At 40.0% G+C, this 22,818-nt stretch overlaps 1 long non-coding RNA gene and 1 pseudogene across 1 annotated transcript; both read left to right on the top strand.

Annotated features, from left to right (window-relative positions):
- The first annotated feature begins 710 nt into the window (after nucleotides 1-710).
- On the top strand, nucleotides 711-4,300 carry LOC115285654. Its single transcript, XR_003905629.1, has 3 exons — nucleotides 711-1,041; nucleotides 3,206-3,500; nucleotides 4,145-4,300. It is a non-coding gene; the product is annotated as an uncharacterized LOC115285654 (long non-coding RNA).
- Nucleotides 4,301-17,245: 12,945 nt separating this feature from the next.
- Nucleotides 17,246-18,298, top strand: LOC115276181 (annotated as a pseudogene).
- The last annotated feature ends 4,520 nt before the right edge of the window (nucleotides 18,299-22,818 follow it).

Genomic DNA, 22,818 nt, shown 5'->3' with positions numbered 1-22,818 from the left:
TTGTACAGCCTGCAATTTTTCAAGCATGAAAAAAATAATAATAATACCAACAGCTTCTTTGAGGAATGAGTCAGAGGCATTAAAGCAACGCCTCGTGCATTGGATTGTCTCCCTGGGCTTGATACCTTGGCCCTGCTCTCGACATTTCACATACTGGGGAAAAGTCTGAAATGTTAGTGCCTTGGGACCCTGCCACAGTTTACAGAAAGCACCTTTGCCTTCAAAAGCTTCTGTGTTAATCAAAGGTGATTAAAACCAGGTCTCCGCCCAGGGCGTTCTTTCACAGTTTTGGACACGTAAGGAATAGCAGAGATGATTATCTGGCCAGCTCAGCAGAGATTTGCTCCCTTCTATGAAAATATACATGCTGACAAAACAACAGTTGGAGATTTATGATTTGTCTGATTTGATCACCTTTCAGCACAAGGAAACCTGGCTTGTATACTCCCAATAGAAGGGCTGTCATGGGAGTTGTTGGGGAAGATGAGGCCCAGCCAGCCTGGGGACCCAGACTGGAGATCAAACTCAGGTGTCACCTTGAACATCACCTTGAAGATCCAGCTTGAATGTTTCAGCCCCCCAGGCAGAACTGGCCTCCATCCTCTGTGCTCCTGCAACCCTTTGGTCGGTTCTCCTATGGCTTTGTGAGGTCTATTGTGACATATGCATATATTGTGATCTATGCAACCCCACCCAAGAGACCAAGGATTCCTTGTATCTGCAGGGGGAGTTCATTATGCCTTTTCTGAATCACTAAGAAAACAAAGAGAGCTTCTCTCTCTCTCTTAAAGAGATATAAAATGGGAAGAACCTGTATCTTCATTTCCATTTGACACAGAAGGGTTCATCCAGGCTACTGACAAGGCAGTTGATTGTAAGATCCAAAGGCATTTTTCTTCATAGGTGGAGTTCAACCACAGAAGTCCCAACTCTTGGAGATGGAAGATGCTAGAAGCCAGAGAGGTAAAGAAATGCTCATGCCTGATGCCTTCAACCATCTAGGAGTACCCACCTGCTTTCCCAGAAAGACCTTAGGAAAAGGTACTTTCAAGCTTACAGAAATAAGAAATATGAAAAGCAAAACAATGAGGTGCTATTTGCAATCTATAAAAAGCAGGTTTTTTAAAGTTTATGTGTTTATTTTGAGAGAGAAGGAAAGAGTGTATGAGCAGGGGAGGGGCAAAGAAAGAGGGAGAGAGAATCCCAAGCAGCCCTGTGTTGACAGTGGGGAGCCTGATGAACCATGAGATCATGACCTGAGCTAAAACCAAGAGTTAGATGTTTAACCAACTGAACCACCTGGGCAGTTTTTTAAATAATAAACAGTTTTGATAAGCAACAGTTCAGATAAATTCCAATAGCTGTTCTGATATACAATTTGAGTGCTTGTGTATATGGAGTGCATGTGTGTGTGTAGGGGGGATGTATATTGGCACACATTTTTCAAAAATCAGAATATACTGAAGGATGGAAGCCAGAGATATAAACAAAAATATATGCCTTAATATATTCATTGAAGACTTATTTTTTAAATAAGAAATTGAAAATAAATTCAACTGTGCAACAAATGTGGTGATGTATTAGTGTATCTTAATAGTACATAGTACATAGCAGTAACAAGGAAATATTGAAATTTCGGTGGCTTAACACAGAAAAGGTTTGTTTCTCATTGAAGGGCTAGTGTACACTGGGCAGCTCCATGGCAGCTTTCCTCCAAGTAGTGACTCTCAGATCCACACTGTTTCCGTTCGCCATCTGCCAACTGCCATTACTCTTAAGTCCAGAGTGCCGTGTCAAGTACAGAAGAGGCAACCTCACTTCTGTCCACATCCCACTGTTCAAAACCCAACCTGTTGGTCCAATCACACGGCAAAAACATCTGGAAACACAGATTGCCCTAGTGCTCAGGAGAGGAAATGGCTTGGAGAACCCCTGGCACAAATGCCACAAATCGCTGCGTAAAACACTGCACATTCAGAAGCGGAAGCATCATGCAGCCAATAAAAGCATGCTCTGTCGGGGTACCTGGGTGGCCCCATCAGTTAAGTGACTGACTCAGTTTCAGCCCTGGTTGATCTCACAGTCATAAGATCAAGCCCCGTGCCAGGCTCCGTGCTGGGCATGAGCCTGCTTTACATTCTGTCTCCCTCTCCCTCTGCCCCTCCCCAACCCCCCCATCTAAAAATCAAATAAAAATAAATAAAAATAAAAATAAAAATTTTAAAAGGCATATCCTCAAAGAGTGTTTAATGAGATGTGAACATTTTCACAACATGATAGTAAACAAAAAGGAAGCCACAACATAAGTATAGTCAGTGCATTATCCCAATGGCTTGCATACGTGCATATGTGTGTGTGTAGATGTGTGTGCACACTTAATACCACTGTGTTAACTGGGTTATTTCTCTGTTGATGTAATTTTTGTCTTCATTCTTTTTCAACTTTTTCCCTAACTTCTTTTTAGGAAGCATACACCATTCTCAAAAATAAAAAATAAGTAAAAGTTGTTGATTCAAATGTAATTAATAATTATGTATAACACATGTAACAGGTTATAATCGTAAAGTTGCTTTGAGGTAGGTAGACCTGTAAATATAGTTATGTTAATTCTTAGGCCAGGACTGGGGGACTTTTCAAAGTATTCCTCTGTCCCCTGAGAGCCACTGCCAAAGTGAGTTTTTGCTGATGGGAATAGATATGTTAGGGAAGCAGAAATTTTAAGGAATGAACTGATAATATGATATCCTGGCAAAAGAACCAGGTTTGGAGCTGGAAGATGTAGGCTATTTTTCACACTTTCACACATAGTCTGGCTCCAGGGAAAAGAAACTTCACCTCTCAAAGACTAATTGTTTTCTCCAGGACTGTCCTGAATATACAAAACATTGTTTCCAAAATGTGTTCTTAAAATATTCAGTGATGAAAGCTTCCATAATTCAGGGACAAGCTGGATTAAGTCAGGATAAGCAGATATCTTTACTGCAGGGCTCTCTGAGATCTGAATACACTGATGGGCTTTCTAGGTCTCCAAGTAGCAGATATATTTACTTGGCGAAGGAACTCTTTTTCTAGGAATGTCTTATGGAACTAGATCCCTGATAAGCACTATGGAAAAATGATGTTAAAAGTATGTAACTATAATATATTAGCTCCTGTAAGGATTTGTTATTTTCCATTGTTAATTTTCCATTGTTTCCATTTGTAGAACAAAAGGTCACAGAGCAGGGTCTCAGCTCCAGCCTGTGTTATGTTTGTTCCATGATTCAGCCTTGGCACATCTGGAGGACTACAGAGAAGGAGTGTCAGGGACTGTCTACAAGAAGAACCAAGGAGCATCTCAGGATGGGCCTCATCCTAAGGCAAAGACCATGGAAATAGGCTTGGAATGATTCAGAGCAGCCACTTGCAATAAGGTTATGTCCCAACTGAATGCACAAGGTGTGAGCAACGCTGATTCCAACCGATCAACACATTGGGACATATCACAGGCACCAGGAGAGGTATGCAGGCTCATGAGAGACAGGAAAGAGCAGACACCACATGGTAGTCCAGAAAATGCATGAGTCTCCCAGAACTGTGGGGAAGGAGATAAAGGGAACTGACTAGAGCTTCTTCAAAGTGGGAAAGGCAGAACCTTTACACCACCCCAACCCCCCTGATAGGTGGCCCTAGAAACACAAGTGAGAGAGTTCTCGACAGTAAGTAGATGTATAGGTTCATATGAAAGTGCTAATGCAGCACCTGGGACACACAATCTACAACATCAAATGACAATAGGGATCAGGCAGGCAATTTAGAAATAAAATGAGTGAAATAGGTGGATATGACAATAAGGGATGGTGGGGACTGTAGCAAATTGGAAGTCACTTGTCCCATTCATACAGAGAACATCATTCACCTCTAGCAAATTACTGTTATGCAAGAATTTGGACCCATTGATGTCAGTCTTTAAGTTGTTCAGAAATCCAGCTTTTTAAGATAAGATGTATTAGTGGCCAGTTGTACCTAGTGGCCAGTTGTACCCTGAGTTTCACTACTTGCTAATGGGAATTTCCACTTGCTCAGTTAACCCTCAGAGTCACCTTTTACACCCTACATAATCCAACAACATGGCCTCACATTTCTATTTCCAATATACATCCAGAACCTGAGCGCTTGTCATGACCTTTCACCCTGGTCAAGATACCACGACCTTTCCTTGGATTTCTGAGGTAGCCTCCTAACTGGTATCCCTGCTTCTGCCCTTGGCCATCTACTCTACACCCCACACAGTAACCATAGTGAGTTTATTAAAACAAAAAGCCACATGGCCTTCCTCATTCAATGACTCCTCATTAGATGCAGGATAAAAGTCGAAATGCTTATAGTTTCTGTGAAGGTCTACAAACCAGCCAACCCTTGCCACTCAGTCCCAAGGCCCATCCCATCACCTCTTTCCTTTCTCTCCTACTAATCTGTTCCTCTCTCACTTAGTCCCACTCATGATGGTCTTCTTGCTGACATCCCAAGAATGCTCCCAGCTCAAGGAACCAGCACGTGTTATTCACCCTGTAGATTCTTTGCCCAGCTATCCATAAGGTTTTCTCTCTCACCTTCTGTTCTTTGCTCAAATAACACCTTCTCAGTGAGCACCTTCCCCAGCTCTCTTTATCCCCTTTCCCTCATTACTTTTCTCCCTAGCACTCAATACCACCTGCAACTCATTACACTTTCCTCATTTATGTCTTTATATTATGTCTTTCAAAATTAGAATGCAAGTCTTCAGGAGGAAAGTAGTTTGGTCTGTCTTGCTCACTGCTGCATTTCCAGCCCTCGAGAGCTTTAAAGAAAATTGTGGAAGGAAGGGAGGGAGAAGGAAGAATGAGCAAATATTCAACAGCGATGTGCTGAATCACTGAATGAGAATCCATAAAATGGCTCTGAAGATAAAGTTCTGGTGAAGGACAAAAAACAGTGTGAGACTGAGCTCAGAGGGGAAGGACCAGGCACATGAAAATAGCTTTTTTCTTGGTGTGAAACTGCCCCATTGGCATCCCTCCAATGTGAGCATCTCCCATCAAAGCTCTGTAATCAGCCAGCTAGCACCAAAAGGTCGGTGATCTCCTGGGTGCGGAGAAAAACACCTGGACAGGAGCCAGGAGACTCTGGGCCAGTAAGAACCCCACTGGACCTGAGATTTTCCTACTGTAGAATAGGATGGCTGGTCTCTCTCAAGTTTCTTAGAGTTCTATTACCATAAGACATTAAGGTCCTAAAATTCTTCAGGACCTTAATATTATATGCATAAGTGAGATATTTCTGTTTAAAACTAGGACTCTATAGATGTGAAGAAGGTTCACTGCATTTAAGACACACTTTAGTAGTACTCTCTTGTGTGTTAGCATCCAACAGGAAAATGATCACCGTGTCAGACCAACAGGACAGACTCATGGATCCCTTGTTAAAGCTGGAATACATTTTCATGTAATTTCTTAGTTAATCAGGGATTGCTGACAACCATTCCTCCAGGGAGACATTGAGGGATAGAAAGGCTAAGCAAGTGTTCATTTAGATGGGGTACACTCACAGCTGCTTCAGTATCCTGCATCTGACCTAACTTTGGTGGATACTTGGACTTGTGAGGCACAGACTTCTGAGAAGCGGTGCAGCTTCAGAAAAAATAGAATTAAAACTAGTCACAAGTCCAAAATTTTAAAAATAATAATAAAGAACAAATAAATAAACATAAAAATTCCACAGCTCTTTTTTTTCTTCACCAGCTAAGATCTAAATATAAGGTGACTTTGGAAGACAGCAGGAATGACAGACAAGTACCAGGTGGAGATAATTAACTCAATGTCCTATCAGCCCAGGTGGCTCCAGGCCCAGGCACTCCATCTCCATCTACCGAACCATTATGATAGATAAGGAAGGCCTGTCCGCAAAAGACAGACACTTGAGATTCTTTGAGATTCTAGGTCATGCCCTCATGTCACCTTTTAAGAAGAACCAGCTTGTGGCCAAAAGGCCATCTTTGAAATTATGTTCCCTACCCAAGGGGACTCTCCAGGATTCCTTTGGGCTGTGACCAGAGGGTTCACATAATATGGAACAGAATTAGATGCCAATGGCATGAGGTTTAAGTGCTGTCATTGTTTTAACTCATGGGGATTGATGTCATGCCCAGAGAAGACGACTAGCTATATTCAGATCTCCCTACAGTTGACATGTTTCACCTCTTCTGTTTCCTGCCTCCACAACTGAGCCTTCTGATGGATGTTCTTTCAGAGAGGTGCATGCATGTGGACCTCCTCTAAAAACCTAGTTGGGAAGCCACAGCTTTTGTGTTCCTAGATGAAAGAGCCCCAGAATCTCAGACAATTCACAAAGGAGCAGAACTGTTCACTTATTAGCTGTGGACCGCTTGAGATAATAAGTCATTGCAGGTGCAATGGAGATGCATAACAGAACATCCAGGTAAGAAGGACAGGGGCACAGGAAAGAGAAATAAAATTGTGCCTGAGTTAATCAATAAATGCCAAAAATCACTACAAAGTACAAAATAGTAAATAAAATGGAAGAAATTAATTGCTCTGTATCAGTATTTGAAATCAATTTGAGGAAGCTGAATTTCTTATCTAAATGTAAAGACATTCATATGGGAGAAAATTAAAAATGAGTAGTGAACTGCCTAAAAGAAATACATTTTTTAAAAAATGAGAGAGAACTTCTACTTTCACAATGACAGAGTAGATATACATACTCCTATTCCTTCTGCTGAGTACTCCTGAAAAACCTGGACATTATAAAACAAACATAAGAAGACTGAAAGGTAAAGAGAGAAAAAAAGACTGGCTAGGGACGCTGGAACCTAAATTATGATATGCTGGGAGTTCCTTGGGTTTTCTTTTGGCCTCTTATATCCCAGACTGGGGACTAGAGAAGATAGTAACCTGGAAATGCCAACAGATACAGACAAAAATAGCCCCTCACGAAAAGCTTGCCTTCTCCAGTCAAAGGACCAGAATTGGGGAGCCCTAACCAGGTAAGAAAAGTTTATGACAATAACCATTCTACTCCAGGCAAATACCACCAAGAAAACCGCAGCTGCCTCTCCATCTCCACCAGCAAGGCTGAGTGGAGGGCCTACACTTCCACTCTCACTGGGGTATAATAAGATTCCCCCCAAACCTCTCCAGGATGGTGGCAAAGTAGAGCATCCTGGATTTCCATCTTCACTGAGCAGTAATTGGCTCCCCCCTCCACTGCCAGTATCAGTAGACACATCAGAAACCTGACCTTCAACACCCCCCCACCAGTACTGAGGTACCCTTCCCACTCACGGCTGGGAAGGTATCAGAAGAGACTAGCAAAAACACAGAATTTAACAAATATCCAGGATCTCATAACATAATAGCTAAAATGTTCAGGATTCAAATATACCAAGATGCGAAAAGACCTCGACTTGAGTGAGAACAGGCAATAAACACCAAAATGAAGATGACACAGAAGTTGGAATATTCTGACAAGGGCCTCATACAGCCACCATAAAAATGCTTCAACTAGCAATCACAAAGAAATGTGAAACCAATGAAAACATTTTTCAATTTCCAACAAAAAAACAAAAGATAGAGGGAACAAAATGGAAATTTTTAACTAAAAAGACTAAAAAAACAAAAATGAAAATGCAATAGATGTTTTCAACAGAATGGAAAAAAAAAGAGGAGAAAAATCAGTGAACATGAAAATAAAATAGAAATCATCCAATCTGAATAACAGAAAGAAAATACATGAAAAAATATGAAAAAGGACTCAGGGACATGTGGGATTATAACTAAAAAGCCAATATTTAGGGTTTTCTGGGTGACTCAGTTAGCTGAGCGACTGAGTTAAGTTCAGGTCATGATCTTGCCATTTATGAGTTCAAGCCCCACATTGGGCTTGCTGCTATCAGCCTGTGAGCACAGAGCCTGATTCAGATCCTCTGTCCCTCTCTTTCACTTGTCCTTAGCTTGGATTCTCCAAAAATAAATAAATCTTTTTTTTAAATGCTAATATTTATGTTATTAGGGACCCAGAAGGAGAGGAGAAAGGGGGTGGGCCTGAAAAATTATTCTAAGAAAAATGGTAGAAAACTTTCCAAATTTGAAAAAATATGTATAAACTTACATACTCAAGATACTGAGCAAACCTCAAACAGAATAAAACCAAAGAAATCCACAAGATATATCAGAGTCAAATTTCTGAACACCAAAAACCAAGGGAAAGTTTTAAGAGCACCCAGAGAGAAAGGATCAGTTAGCTGTAGAGGAAAAAGCAATTCAAATGAGTAGATAGTTCTCATCAGAAACCATAAAGGCCAGACGGGAAGTGGCACATTTTCCAGGTGCTGAAAGGAAAGAACTGTCAACTCAGAATTCTATGCCCAGTGAAAATATACTTCAGGAAAAAAAAAGAAATCAAGACCTTCTTAGATAAAAGAAAACTAAGAGAATATGTCACCAGTAGACCTTCCATAAAAGAATGACTAATGAATAAATTTTACTAAACAGAAAGAAAAGAACAGAAAAAGGAATACGGAAACATCAGGAAGAAAAAAGAGAAAGAGCAAAAATATGAATAAATGAAATAAACTTTCCTTCTCTTGAATTTCCTAAATTATGATGGACAGGGCAAATTTGTAATGATGTCTAATGCAACTCTCAATGTATGTAAGGTACAAAGACATAAAGGGAGAAAAAGTTTCTATACCTCACTCAAACTACTAAAATATCACCACCTGTAGACTGAAAAGCTATGTATGTATAATACAATACCCAAGCAATCACCTAAAAAGCTATATATAAGAAGACACACACACACACACACACACACACACACACACACACACACACAAAGCACCATGGAAGGGATATCTGGATGGCTCAGTCAATTAAGTGTCTGACTCTTGATTTTGGCTCAGATCATGATCTCATAATCATGATATCAAGCCTTTCCTCAGGCTCTACATTGAGCATGGAACCTGCTTGTGATTCTTTCTCTGCCTCTCCCTGCCCCTCCCCCACTAGGGTGTGTGTGAGTTCTCTTTATCTAAAAATAAATAAATAATTTTTTTAAATAAAAGTGCCCTGGAAGTCAAACTGAAGTTTTTAAAATGTTTGAGTCACTCACAGAAAGTGAATAAAAAGAAAACAAAAAGTAGAACTATTAGAGAAAATTTAAATGGCAGACCTAAGCCCTAATATATCAATAATTATTATAATGTAAACAGTCTAAACACACCATCAATCAATCAGCTGATCAATCCTAGAATAAGTGAGTTCAGCAAGGTCAAGGAAAAAGATCAATGCACAAAAATCAACTATATTTTTATATATTAGCGATGAACATGTGGAAACCAAAATCACAAATACAATACACTTTACAATAGCTCCTCCCTAAAATGAGACAATTCATTGTAAATCTAACAGAAACTACAAAACACAAATGAAAGAAATGAAAAGCTTATCTAACTAAATGGAGAGACACACTGTCCATGGATTGAAAAAAGATGTTGACTCTCTCCAAACTGCTAAGCAAAGTTAATGAAATTCTTATCAAAATTCCAATAAGAATTTTTGTAGCTATAGACAAGCATATTAAAAAATGTATAAGGGGGTGCCTGGGTGGCTCAATTGTTTAAGACTCTGACTCTTGGTTTCGGCTCTTGGTCATGATCTCATGGTTCAAGAGTTTGAGCCCCACATTGGGCTCTGTGCTATCAGTATGGAGCCTGCTTGGGATTCTCTCTGTCTCTCTGTCTCTGTCTCTGTCTCTGTCTCTGTCTCTCTTCCCTTCAAAATAAATAAATAAATAAACTTTAAAAAAATGTTAAGAAAGTGTGTAAGAAATGGAAAGAAGCTAGAATACTAAAACAATTTTAAAAACAAAACATAAAGTGGGAGAATTTATAGATACTAGACAGGGATATATTATATTTTCAAAGGGATAGACACAGAGATCAGTGGAACAGGATAAAAAGTCAAAACACAGGCTCACAGAATAGAACTGACACATTTCTGACAAAACTGAAAAGCAGTTCTGTGGAGGGTGGGTAGCCAGCAATATTGCTACTGGAGCGGTTGCACAGCTACAGGCAAACAACACAACCTCAAATCAAACATCACCCTTTATACAAATTTCCCTCAAGATGCATCATGGATTTAAATGAGAAACTAAAACTATAATGTTTAGAAGGTAACATAGGAGGGGCGCTGGGTGGCTCAGTCAATTGAGCATCTGACTTAGGCTCAGGTCATGATCTCGAGGTCCATGAGTTCAAGCGATGCTGACAGCTTAGAGCCAGAAGCTTACTTTGGATTCTGTGTCTCCCTCTTTCTCTGCCCCTCCCATGCTCATGCCTTGTCTCTTTCTCTCTCTCAAAAATAAACAAACAAACAAAAAAGATAACATAGGAAAAAGATAAGAATCCAGAGGTTGATATAAACTTCTTAGACATGATACCCAAAGCATGATCCAAAAAAGAAAAAAAAATCAATAAACTAGATGTCATCAAAACTGCATACATTTGCTCTTTGAAAGAAAGTCTCTGTTAAGAGAATGAGAAGACAGTGACAGGTTTGGAGAAAGTATCTCCCAACCACATATCCGACAAAGGCCTCATGTCTAGAATTTATAGAGAACTCTGAAAACTCCACAGTAATAATAATTTTTAAAATTCTGGTTAGTAAACGGGCAAAGGACAAGTTTTTTTTTAAGTTTATTTATTTATTTAGAGAGAGACAGAGATAGGGTGAAGTGGCGGGACGTGCAGAAAGAAAGGGAGAAAGAAAGAATCCTAAGCAGGCTCTGCACTGTCAGCATAGAGCCCAATGCAAGACTTGAACCCACAAAACCATGAGATCATGACCTAAGTCGAAACCAAGAGTCAGCTGTTCAACCGACTGAGCCACCCAGGCACTTCAAAAGACAAGATATTTGAAAAACTAAACACACTTTTACCATATGAAACAGTTGTTTTACTACTCTCAGGAATTCATCCCAATGAAATGAAAACTTATGTTCATGCAAAACCTATACGTGATTGTTCATAGCAGCTTTGTTTGGAATAGTCAAAAGCTGGCAACAACCCAAATGTCCCTCAACCAGTGAAGGGTCAAACTGTGGAACACCCATTCTGTGGAATACTACTTAACAAGTCAAATCAATGAACTATTGAGGCACGGATAATGCAGATGTATCTCAAGGGTGTTGTGAAACAAAATCAACCCCAAAAATGCATATGCTGTATGATTCCATTTATATAACATTCTTGAAATCACAAAATTATAAAAATGGAAAACAGTTAGTGGCTGTTGGGGGTTAGAAATGGTGGGACAGAGGGGAGGAGATATGACAACAAAGCTTCAGCACAAAGTTGACATTTGTGGTGATGAATTGGGTCTGTATCTTGAGTGACTTTGTGGCTCCATGAATCATTTTGACACACATGACAAAACGGCATAGAATGATACACACATGTTGTACCAATGTCAGTCTCCTGACCTTGAGTACGTAAGATGTAACCATTAGAGGACACTGCAAGAAGGGTTCAGAGAGCCTAATTATATTATCTTAGCAACTTCCAGTGAATTTATAAGAATTTCAAAATAAAAAGTCAAAAAATACACAAAATAAAAAACACAACAAAGATGGGTTGAAATGAGGGATGGGTAAAAATATAATAATAGACTATTACACAAAAGAAACAGTGTTAGTTTATATCAAAACCAGGTAAAGTGAAATTCAAGGGCAAAAATTTTACATTGAGACAGTTAATGATAAAACACCAATAATAAAAAAATAATGCCCCATAATGTATAATAGTCATTAACCCTTTTGTACTAAATAACCAAGGAGTAAAATAAATAAATGAAATAAAACTTTATGGAAACACTTTTAAGGCCTTTAAAAAGCAGCTCAAATCAGAGAAGAAAATTGTAATATATTTCGTTCAGTTTAGGTGTAGAAGATTTTAATAATATAATCAGGGAACTTGATTTTGTGACTACATAGAAAGGTACCTGCTACAGCCCTACAGGGAATTATTTTTTCTTATTCTATGTTTCCTATTTATTTTTTAAATTCTTATTTATTTTTGAGAGAGAGAGAGAGACAAAGTATGAACAGAGGAAGAGCAGAGAGAGAGGGAGACACAGAATTGGAAGCAAGCTCCAGGCTTTGAGCTGTCAGCACAGAGCCTGATGTGAGGCTCAAATCCACCATCTGTGAGATCATAACCTGAGCCAAAGTCAAACACTTAACTGACTGAGCCACTCAGGCACCCCCATAGTTCCTATTTATAAAAGAAAACCATGTAACGAATTACAAATCAACTTCCAGAAGCAGAGGTTGCACAAGATGTTTATAGTCATTATTCAATAAAGCCAAATACAACCAAAAGATGATAAAAAACATCCATTTGAAAATTCAAAAATCATCTCTAAACTATGCCCTGAATCAAAAAGGAAATTACGTATAGGAAAGATTACCTATAATCAATGAAAAGGAAACTCTTTCATATCACTGTGTTCTACATCTAAAACCATATTCAAGGACATTGTTTGTCTTTGAATATCTTTATAGTTTAAAAAGCTGACTAAAAATAACTGAACCAGCCACAGAATAAAATTCTGTATTGGTTTAAAAAAATCTGGAAGGGAACAGACAAAACTCCAACAATTACCTCTGTGGAGGAAGCTGAGATAGAAACTGATAGCTGAGGAAGACTCTCACTAATCTATAATGTTGGAACTTCAACCTTGGCTACATCCATTATTTACACAACTAATCTGTGGTGTTTTAAAATAAGAAAAAAGTGATTGAACAACTAATTTGGGAATTTAAAAAAAAAGACTAAACAAAAGCTTACAAAGAATACATAAACAAAGTCACGGGCAATAGTAACATAATCATAAAAGAACATCAAGTATAGATGAAATCAATCACAATCATGTTGAATGTGGTAGCAATAGAGCCTTGTTAGTCTCTGTCCAGGTTCACGATTTTCCTGGACTCCAATAACCTGAGGACCCTTGTAGGTAAGCAAGGGAGCTGTAGGGCTGTAGGAAGAGTGGATGAATTTGGATAGCTCTACCTGACATCATAGCCCAGCTCCCACACTTAGCAGACTTGTGTCCTGTACAAGTCACTTCAGCAATCCTGGCTTCAATGTGTTTTGTTTTAATTAGGTTAAGAATAAGAACACCTTGCAGACTGGCTGTGAAGATGAACTCTAACCAGTTATATAAAGTCATAAGGTATATATTTGCATACATACATATATACCAAACATACACTTCATATATGTATGGACAGATAGAAAGATAGATGATAAATAGATGAAAAGATAGATTATAGATAGAATGATAGATGATAAACAGATGAATAGATAATAGACAGATAGGTAGCTACATGACAGATACATACATAGATAATACATAGATGATGATGATGTTAGATAGATGGGTAGATAGATAGATAATAGATAGACATATATCTTTTTCTTTCTCTAGACCTGTATACAAATGCTTAAAAAGATACATGAAATGTGGGTTCTAAAATATTAATCATGATTGCCTTAGGATGGTGTGAAACCTGGTGATGTCTACTTTCTTTATAGAAGAAAACAGAACCAGGATCACTGTCTGGTTGTCCCTGTGCCCTCTGGAGAGTACTTCCTGATCCCCCTCAGCCTCCCAGGATGCCTTCAATTGTCCTAAAAGTATTTAGGGGTGGGAGACACTCTAGGGGCAGATAGATGAGTATACTTTTTGTTGAGGCCACTTGAGTGACACTCAAAACTGTCCCTGAGAAATGATACATTTTATTTTCCCACATGGGGGCCAGGTGACAGGCATTCATGCCACACTTTCTGAATACCTCAAAGACAAGCTGGGACTACAGCCAAGTCAGGCAAACAGCTGGCTGGGTGCCAGTCTTCCCAGAGTATTCTTAGAACCTCTGGCTGAGTCTTCGGGGCCTGGTATCTCTTGTGGCCCAGATCCAGAATGGCTAGACTGCCTTCCCTGCCTTTCGACAAGCACAGTCCAGGGGCTATGCAGAGGCCAAAAGAAAGAGATCAGGCACATGGCAGCTAAAATCAGGTCCCTTTAGACCTTAAAAGAAAATCCAACGGTCTTTCTGCAAGTCCATAAGAAGTGGGAAAACCCCAGAGACTTCTACTGACATAATGAATACATTAATTGTCAGTTGTCAATTACAAAAATCATGTCAGTCGCTCAGCTGGTTTAGCATCCGACTCTTGGTTTTGGCTCAGGTCATGATCTCACAGTTCGTGAGTTCAAGCCCCAACTGGTAGTTCAGAGGTTGCTTGGGATTCTCTAGCTCTCCTTTTCTCTCTGTCCCTCTTTCACTCACATTGTCTCTGTCTCTCTCAAATTAATAAACTTTTAAAAAATTAAAATTAAAAAAGTTAATCAGTTTGTCAATCAAATGCTTTTGTGTCAAACCATGTTCAGTGGAGTACAAATATCTCACAAAGAAGATACTGATTCTTTCAAGAGACTATAGTCAACCTAGCAAGCTGACTGGCTGCAGAGCAGAAATGGTAACTCCCTGGAAAGGAAATGGGATATAGAATGTATGGCAGGAATGACGGGTTTGGCTTTCCAGAACACAGACCACCGGGCCATCAGAAATCAGCCAGCCTCTCAGTAGGGAACTGGACTATAAACATGGAATGAGAAATAAGATAAGACCTGTAAGAAAATGTGGGGGCGATTATTCCCCTAAGTGTGTATGTGTGTGCATGGGCATACACACTCACTGTAGACACATACGTATAATTTTACTTATTTTTTCCCACTTAAGAGTAAATTTTCATCATCTTTCCTGTTGCAAAGATACAGCCCTAGCTCATCCTGCCTCAGCTTCCAGGAGGATTAGGAGCTCACTCCATGGCCAAGTCATTGGGTCTGTATTTCCGGGCTTGTGCTGTCCAGAGTCAGTGGAGATTCATTGTGCCCTGATCACTCAGGCCCAGAGCCTGCAGGCACATCTTCCTTCTCCTCTGCACACAGGCTGAGCAAAGGGAAGTTCATCAGGGCATTAGCAGGCCCCCCAAAGTCCTTCCTTCCAACCCTGCTTTCCACACAGCCCCCAGCACTCCCAGTCCAGCCACTCTCAGCTGCCTGGCCCTTCTCTCCCAGTGCCAAATCCTGGAAATTTGGAAACTACTAGTTCCAATGCCATAGGTTTCCTCTTGTCCAAAACTTCCTTTATATCTCAGGACTAGATAGGATACCATTTTCAATCCTCTGGTCCCCTGCAGACTTTTTTTTCAATTTCTTCATCTCAAAGGTAAACACATGGGCCTAACTCACCATTGTGAAACTAGAAAAAATGTAATGCTAAAGCAAGATGGGAAGACAGAAGAGCTCCTACCCATGACAGACCAAGCTATAACTGGAGAATCTTAAGGACTTGGGTAGCAGAAAGAACAGAGGGTAGAGGTGGGGATATTCATTTGACAAATATTTATACAGCACCTCTGGGCATCCAGTTCTGCCAAGTGACAGGGGATGAAGTGAGAGGGACAGCCAGGTACCAGAAGGTGCAAGAGCCTGCATGGCCCATTTCTTCTGTGGTGTTAAAGTCTTCTGGAGAACTGTGCATGAGAGGCCCTAGTCACGTGACAATCGGTGTCCCAGACCAGAGTGGGAACCACCCCCTGCAGCAGGCACCGCTTTAGTCCATCTGTACAGAGCAGGAGGAGCAACCACAGAGGTGAAGCGTCTGGCCAGAAGAAAAAGCTCTGACAAGCACAAAATTCCAGTAAAACTCAATTTTTAGATACAGTTATCAGATCAGAAATCCAAACAGAGAGCACTTAAGAGCAAGGAGGTGCATAAAATAAGGAAGTGCTGTTCTCAGCACTTTTTTGGATGGGTAAGAGTTATGGCTGTTGTCCTTTTAGAGCCTGGGAAGGGTTATAAATAACCATGAAAAAAGGGATTTCCCCACATGCTCTTTCAAAAACACACACATACACACACACGTTTTAGCACCGTGTTGTATTTTTCAGATAGTTTCAAAACTTAAAACCAACGAATTACTCAGATGGATATATTAAATGTGCCAAGTTTGAACCAGTGATGAGTTACACCAAAGGGGCTAAAAGCATGAACGTGTGAAGTAGCTTCAGGACACAAACCAGGACTCTGACTCTTAAAGGAAGAGAGGGTTCCCATGGAGAAGGCTTGTTTCAACATTGCACAGAGCACCTGGATAAAGAATTATGAATACTGACCCTTCCTGGTGTGCCCAGATGGCTCCTTCCATGGGCAAAGCTGGGTGCCCAGCACGGGTGAGAGGGGCTCTGAAAAGACAGGAGAGCAGTCTTTTATTTCAGTCTAAACCATGGACAAGGAAAATCAGAACTTTCTCTCTGATTCAGGGCCTCACATCTATAGGCTCTTCTTTCCCAGTAAAAAAATCAAACTGAAAGATATTTCAAGATTCCACAGCAATGATGTCTTCTACATACAAATGATTAATTCTTGTCCTGGCAGTGACCAAAGGAAACCTGCTTCTAAGCAGTGCTGCCACATACACAGAACCAAGAGGAAAGATCAGGAAAAGGTGTTCTCTTGCCCAAAGGCTGCTACAGAGGCTGCTCAGAGGGCATTTGCAGCAGTACGAACAACAGAAATGTGTATTTCTTGATCCATTCATTTATTTATTCTTCATTCAACAGCTACTAAGGGAAGGGGCAAAAATTAATTCATTTCACAAATATATATTGAACACTTATGTTGTGCCAGGCTCTGTACAAGGGGCTGGGAATCAGTGATAAAGTAAGACTAAAGAGTTCCCTTCCCTTACAGAGTCTACACTTTGCTGAGGAAGACCGACAATGGACAAACAAACACATAACTAAGGACAAACAAACACATAACTAAGGAAAAATAATGACCATGAAGGAAGTAATGACTAAGAAGGCAATGAGACATTTTCTGGGTGATGCTAATTTGAAAGGACAATTCTTCCACTAAAGCTTGAAGGCTAACAAGGAAGTAGATACATAAAGAGACAACGTGACTCAGCCCAAGGGACAATAGAAGTAAGAAAGGTCATGGTGTTCACAGCACTAAAGAGACCCACATTCTGATCTCTTCCAAGTCATTAAGATAACAGACTCAGCAGCAGTAGAATGATTTTCGACATTAAAGGTCATTGAAAATGAATATAACTTTCCCAGGAGAAGATGGAGGCATCCACGCTTCTACTGGCAGATGAGGGTACAGGTTCTGTGGTGGTGATGGTCCAAGGTGTCACAGTAAGTTCCTCTGGGCTTGATGTTAGGAAACTAAGGAATAAAAAGCACTGCTGTGTTGGAATACTTATAACAGACTTGACAAGAAAAATACTTCCTGATACACAGAACAAATGTTGCATTACCTTGCAGCAAATGAAGAAAGCGCTGGAATTTGTTCAATTACCAAAAAGTGGCCCCATTTACGATGAAATTTAGAATTCTAGTTCTACTGAGTTTTATGCTATTTATGGTTCTATGCCTGCCAGAGAAATGATTTTCAACTTGAAATGTGATCCTGTGTTTGACTGCAAAGTGAGTGCTCTAGCATCTAATGTATTTAGTCCTCATGACTGTATATCAATGCTTTAACATATTTAGTCCGTGTGGCCATATATTAAGGTTAGCTGTATTTAAAAACCTGATGGACAAATACAATCATGGAATGTTAAGGAAAAATACAAACCTACTTCTAAACCAGCAGCCTCTGATCCTACATATTTTGCTTGGTGCCCAGATGGAGAGCACATTTTAACTGCTAGGCATGCTCCCAGATTGTATGTTAATAATGGGTACAAGCTTTGGCATTATGCCAGCCCTGTCCTGCCAGCCAATTCTGGAGAGGCTATTTCCAGCAAAAATAGTAACTTACGAGGCAATTAAAAGTGATGTACCCAATGAAGAATCTAAATTTGCAGTGGTTGATAGACTCTTGGGTTTAAAAGGCAAACCAATCACCAATTCCAAGCTCTCTAAGAAGAAGCAGCTGCTGAATTAGAAATCACAACCAGGAAATGATAAGCCATTATCAAAAGCACCTCTTAAAAGGCAAAGAAAATACGAAGCTAGGAAGGCTGCAAAGCAGAAAGCAAGAAGGGACAAGAACCAAGATTTGGCATCTCCCCCTGCCCCACAGCACACACCTCAGAATAGTGTGTATCTGCTCACACTGGAGACTCTGAGACAGATGAAAAATTCAAAAACCAAAGACCTGAAGGCAACTGAGCCTTGAAAGAATAGTGAGCAACTAAAACACTGCTAGAAAAACTCTTAAGTTGGAGAAATTTAAAGAGGCACCCTCATCTCCAGAAGCAGGAAGATTTGAAATTGGTTACTTTAAAGATTGGCAGAGAGCAAGTTGTTAACATAACAGTGGAAATGCTTCTTCTGCATTAAGCCCTATAGAACACCTGAATTTCCCTTACCCATCATGTGCCCATCCTTATTGCTCATCTGTAACTCAACCATTTCCCAGGCTTCAGAATATATGTGAAATTAGTTAATTATGCCCATTAAATTGGCTTTTTCTACTTTTCAATACATGTATTAAAGAGATGCAAATTTCTTAGCTAAGTTCAACAGACTGTAAGTCAGATATTCAATGTAATTTACCACATGAATGAATAAAGGCATTTAAATTTAAAAAATACAACCCATTAGATTGGATAAAAGGAGTTAGTGCAAAACAAGCAAGGTATACAAAAGTTTGTCTCTGTAACTTTAGAAGGAATAGTTATTTCTTTCCCTTGAACCTGTATTAACTTACTGAGTTATTCAGTATAAACTCAATGTAGTAATTTTCTGAAGAACTGAATTGCTTTATAGTCCACTTCCTTCTGGAGTCCTTAAAGTTTCCATTGTTGTATTTTTAAACCAAGACCCAGACTCTGCTTTCTGCAATGAGGATCCTCCTCCCCCACAAAGAGTCTGAACATGTGCTTGGGTTCCATTTCTCCTCACAAAAAGGAATTTAAGCAACCTCTTTGGTCAGAGGGCTGGAATGGTCAGAGACGGAGCTGGAAGCAGAATTCTGGTGTGCGGAGCCTCTTATTTATTTCCGTATGTGTATTTCTTGCCTCCCACAAGCTAAGCCTTGTCTAAACATAGTGAAGATAAAATACAAAGTCTCATGTGGAGTCTGTCAGGAAGGACAGTGATAATATACGTGAAAGTTTCTAGTAGGTAACAGAACTTTTGAGAACCAGTAAATGAATTAAAGCAATAGAACACAAAGAAGAGAATGGGATATGGCAAGAATATGATCCAGAGAAACCGTTTTGAGAGACCAGAGGGAGGCCGTTCCATTCAGCTCCCTGCTGGTGATGTCACTTGCACAGGAAGTCTGAGGAAGTCACATTTCCTCTAGCTGGCCCTAAATCTGTGTCTAGACCCAGTTGTCCAGCAGAAATAGATCACTGTGAAGGGTCCTATTGGACGTCCAGTGGCAGAGGATGGCTGACATTTGTGGGGAGGGCACCATCCACCCAGAAAGTGGCAGGTCTCCTGTGGTTTTTCCTTGTTCTCAGTTTTTACCTTGAATACAAATTTTAGTTGTTTGCATCATTGCCGGACACGGAATTTCTCTTTTAAGCTTCCTGTATCTGATCCTAGGAACAACCACAATCCATGCTCTACCTCCTTCTGGAGAAGTATGCTACTTCCCCCTGTGGGCAGCAGGGTGCTATCTCAAACTTGGAAAGCATGCCATGCTCTTTAACGCTCCATCCATGGTGACCAGGGACAAGGCAAATAGGTATGCTAAAGCCACAAGATACTTTCAGTCTGAGGTCGTTGGGAAATAAATGGTTACTTAGAGAAATAGCTGCCTGGAGAGGTGGAGATGTCTTCCAAATGGAAAAAGTGATTCTCATGGAGGAAATAAAGGCTCTAAAAGCAACATTTCTTACCATTTCCCAGGAAGCGATAATAGAAATAAAGGGTTTAATTTTCTTCCTGTAGATCACTCTTTAGAATAACCCACTTGAGCAAGCAAGGCCACTGGTTTCTCTGTCCAGAGCTTCTGATGACGTGAGCCAGGCTCCACATGGAAAGCAAAGGGTGGCTTCTGTATGAAGAGAAACAGTCCTTCCTGTGAGTCTTAGAGAAAGTCTCAGAATTCTTCCTTACACTGACTGATGTAACTCTGTGATCCACATCTTTTCTCTAATCCTTTGGCTGGAAAAATGCAGGAAAAGCCTTCCTTCAGCTCCTGGAAAATGATTTGAAGTCTGGTTCCTGCAGCCAGGTCCTTTCCCTGGAAGAACTTGGTGAAGAGTGTGACCAAGATATTTATTCTCAAGGCTGACACAAGAGATAAAGGAAATGTAGGGACAATAGGAACCTTAAAATCAAGCCAAACAACATGGGTCCCACTCGTGCCTGCATCGGGGAGAGGAGAAGAGAAAAGGCTGTTTCCACCTTTGCTTCTGCTCCACTCCAGCTCAGAAATCACACAGTCACCCATCCTGCATGATTCCTCAGGTTTCCCGGGATGCTGGGGAGGGGATGTGGACCCAGATATCATATCTGTCACTCGTCCCTCTTGGAATCGGTACCTTGTAATCAGAGGCTTCCTTGGAATCTGCTTTCTATCCATTCTGTCATTAGAAGCTGTCCTTTTGTTCATCTCAATATACGGTTTACAAAGTCTCTTCACATTCTTCACCCAAAACAATTTACTGAGAGACCATCTGGGGAAAGCACAGTATGAGACTCTGCAGACATAATGGACAGGAATGGCTCCTGTCTGTCCTCAGAGAGCTTGCAGCCTAGTAGCGGGGATGGGCATGGAAAAATGTTCATAAGTCAACAACAATGATGTTGTTGATACAAATATTTTATGATACATCATAAAATATTTTGTGAAGAAAACAGAACCTGAGACACAAAGTATATTAATTATTATATTAAATTCAAATGGACATAATTCCCATATCAAGAGGCAGAAGGGGAAATGGGAGTGACTGCATGAACCCCTGAACACCGGGTCTTTTCTGGAGGTGATGACAACGTGCATGGGAGAGCTCATTGCATTGGAGTTTCACCACAGGTTGGTGGAATGCCCATCAGCAACGACATTAGTGACCTTCACATGTCAGGATGTGTAGTTCTTTTTCCCTGAATGTTTCAGTTGTTCTAGGGAAAGACCCTACTGCCTCCCACCACCTCACGGGGAGTCTGGGATATGTCTAAATCAGTTGTTAGCAACTCACTTTATTCCTCCGTCATCACCCAATTTTCTTGTGTGCCCGATGTCTCCATAGATGCAGCCTCTTGTCCCAGTTTCCTTAGCAAAAGAAATCTCCACTCTCCTATGTGGGTGACAGGGGTGGTATCAAGTGCAAAGTGAAAATGTGAGTGCCCTTGTTCAAAGAGATGAGGAAAGTGCCGTTGCCACTAAAAGTTCTAACATGCGAAGCTTTTCTTTTCTTCCATAATCTGAATTACTCTGAGATCATTTAGGGATAATGGATCTGAGTTTTTATTATCATTAACTATTTCAAAAATCAAGACTCACTTAATATTAATAAATATTCATATTAATACTCCTGCATTTCTTTGGCTAAGTGCTACTCCACATAGGCCAATCTTTCTCGATTTAATTATCAGTCATTTTACTTATTTTGCTGGAATAGATTCTCTAGACATTGGATAGAGTTTCTGATTGGCAAACTTTCTGAGTCCTTAAAGAGCTTTAGGAAAAGATTTTCACCCTTGTATTTCTTTTTTTTTTCTTAAAATAGAGTTGTAATTCAAAATCACATACCGACGGCTTTGAAAATATTGGTTCATTGCTTTCAGAAATCCTCTCCTGCTTTTGAGAAGTTGGATTCCAAACTGATGTTCATTTCTTTCTAGAGACACTATCTTCCCTTTCACTCAGCTTTGTTGGCCTTTAAGACACTTTCGTCATCGTTAGTTTTCCAAAATGTCACCACAGTGCATGCCTGTGTCATACCCACTACATTTTTCCTACCTAATACTCAGTGGGCTATTTCAATTTGAGAACTCATGTCTTCCTTTCTGAAAAATTGTCTTATTTATTTCTTCCCTTCAAGCCCTTGTTTTGTTTTTCTCTCCTTTTGCGAGTTTAGTTAGACAGGATTTGAAACTCTTTGATAAACCTACTATGTCTTCATTAATATGTTGTGGTTCTTTGTCTTTTGGGGTTACATTTTGGAAGAAGTCTTTGTTGCCATCCTTTGCCTACAAATTCAAATTTCAGTTATATATTTTTTGAGAGTGAAAGATAGAGACAGAGCACGAGTGGGGGAGGGGCAGAGAGAGAGAGGGAGACACAGAATCCAAAGCAGGCTCCAGGCTCTCAGCTGTCTGCACAGAACTGGATGCGGGGCTTGAACCACAAACCGTGAGATTATGACTGGAGCTGAAGTCAGATGCTTAAACGGTTGAGTCACCCAGGTGTCCCATTAGTACAGTTTTTTATTTCATTTCTCTTATTTTTTCTCCAGATCTCTAAGATTTTTGTTTTCGTTTATATATAAATTAAATTTCTTCAACATTATTTCATATGTCAACATTAATTATACTGATTCTAAAGAATTTCCTGATGCTCTAAACTTTGCTTCCTAGGGCAACATCTCCTTCATATAATTATAATTTCAATGTAATTTTGAGGTAATTTGATGTCCCTCTAATGATGCTGATTTCCCCCAATGTTTGGGGATCTTTGATTATGTGGCCATCTTCATGTTCATTTCCTTGACTATGGGATAAATGGACAT

This window comes from Suricata suricatta, chromosome 2, assembly GCF_006229205.1.
Source record: "Suricata suricatta isolate VVHF042 chromosome 2, meerkat_22Aug2017_6uvM2_HiC, whole genome shotgun sequence".
Classification (NCBI taxonomy): domain Eukaryota; kingdom Metazoa; phylum Chordata; class Mammalia; order Carnivora; family Herpestidae; genus Suricata; species Suricata suricatta.
Note: the sequence above shows the minus strand (reverse complement) of the source record. Positions and strands in the feature narration are given on the sequence as shown.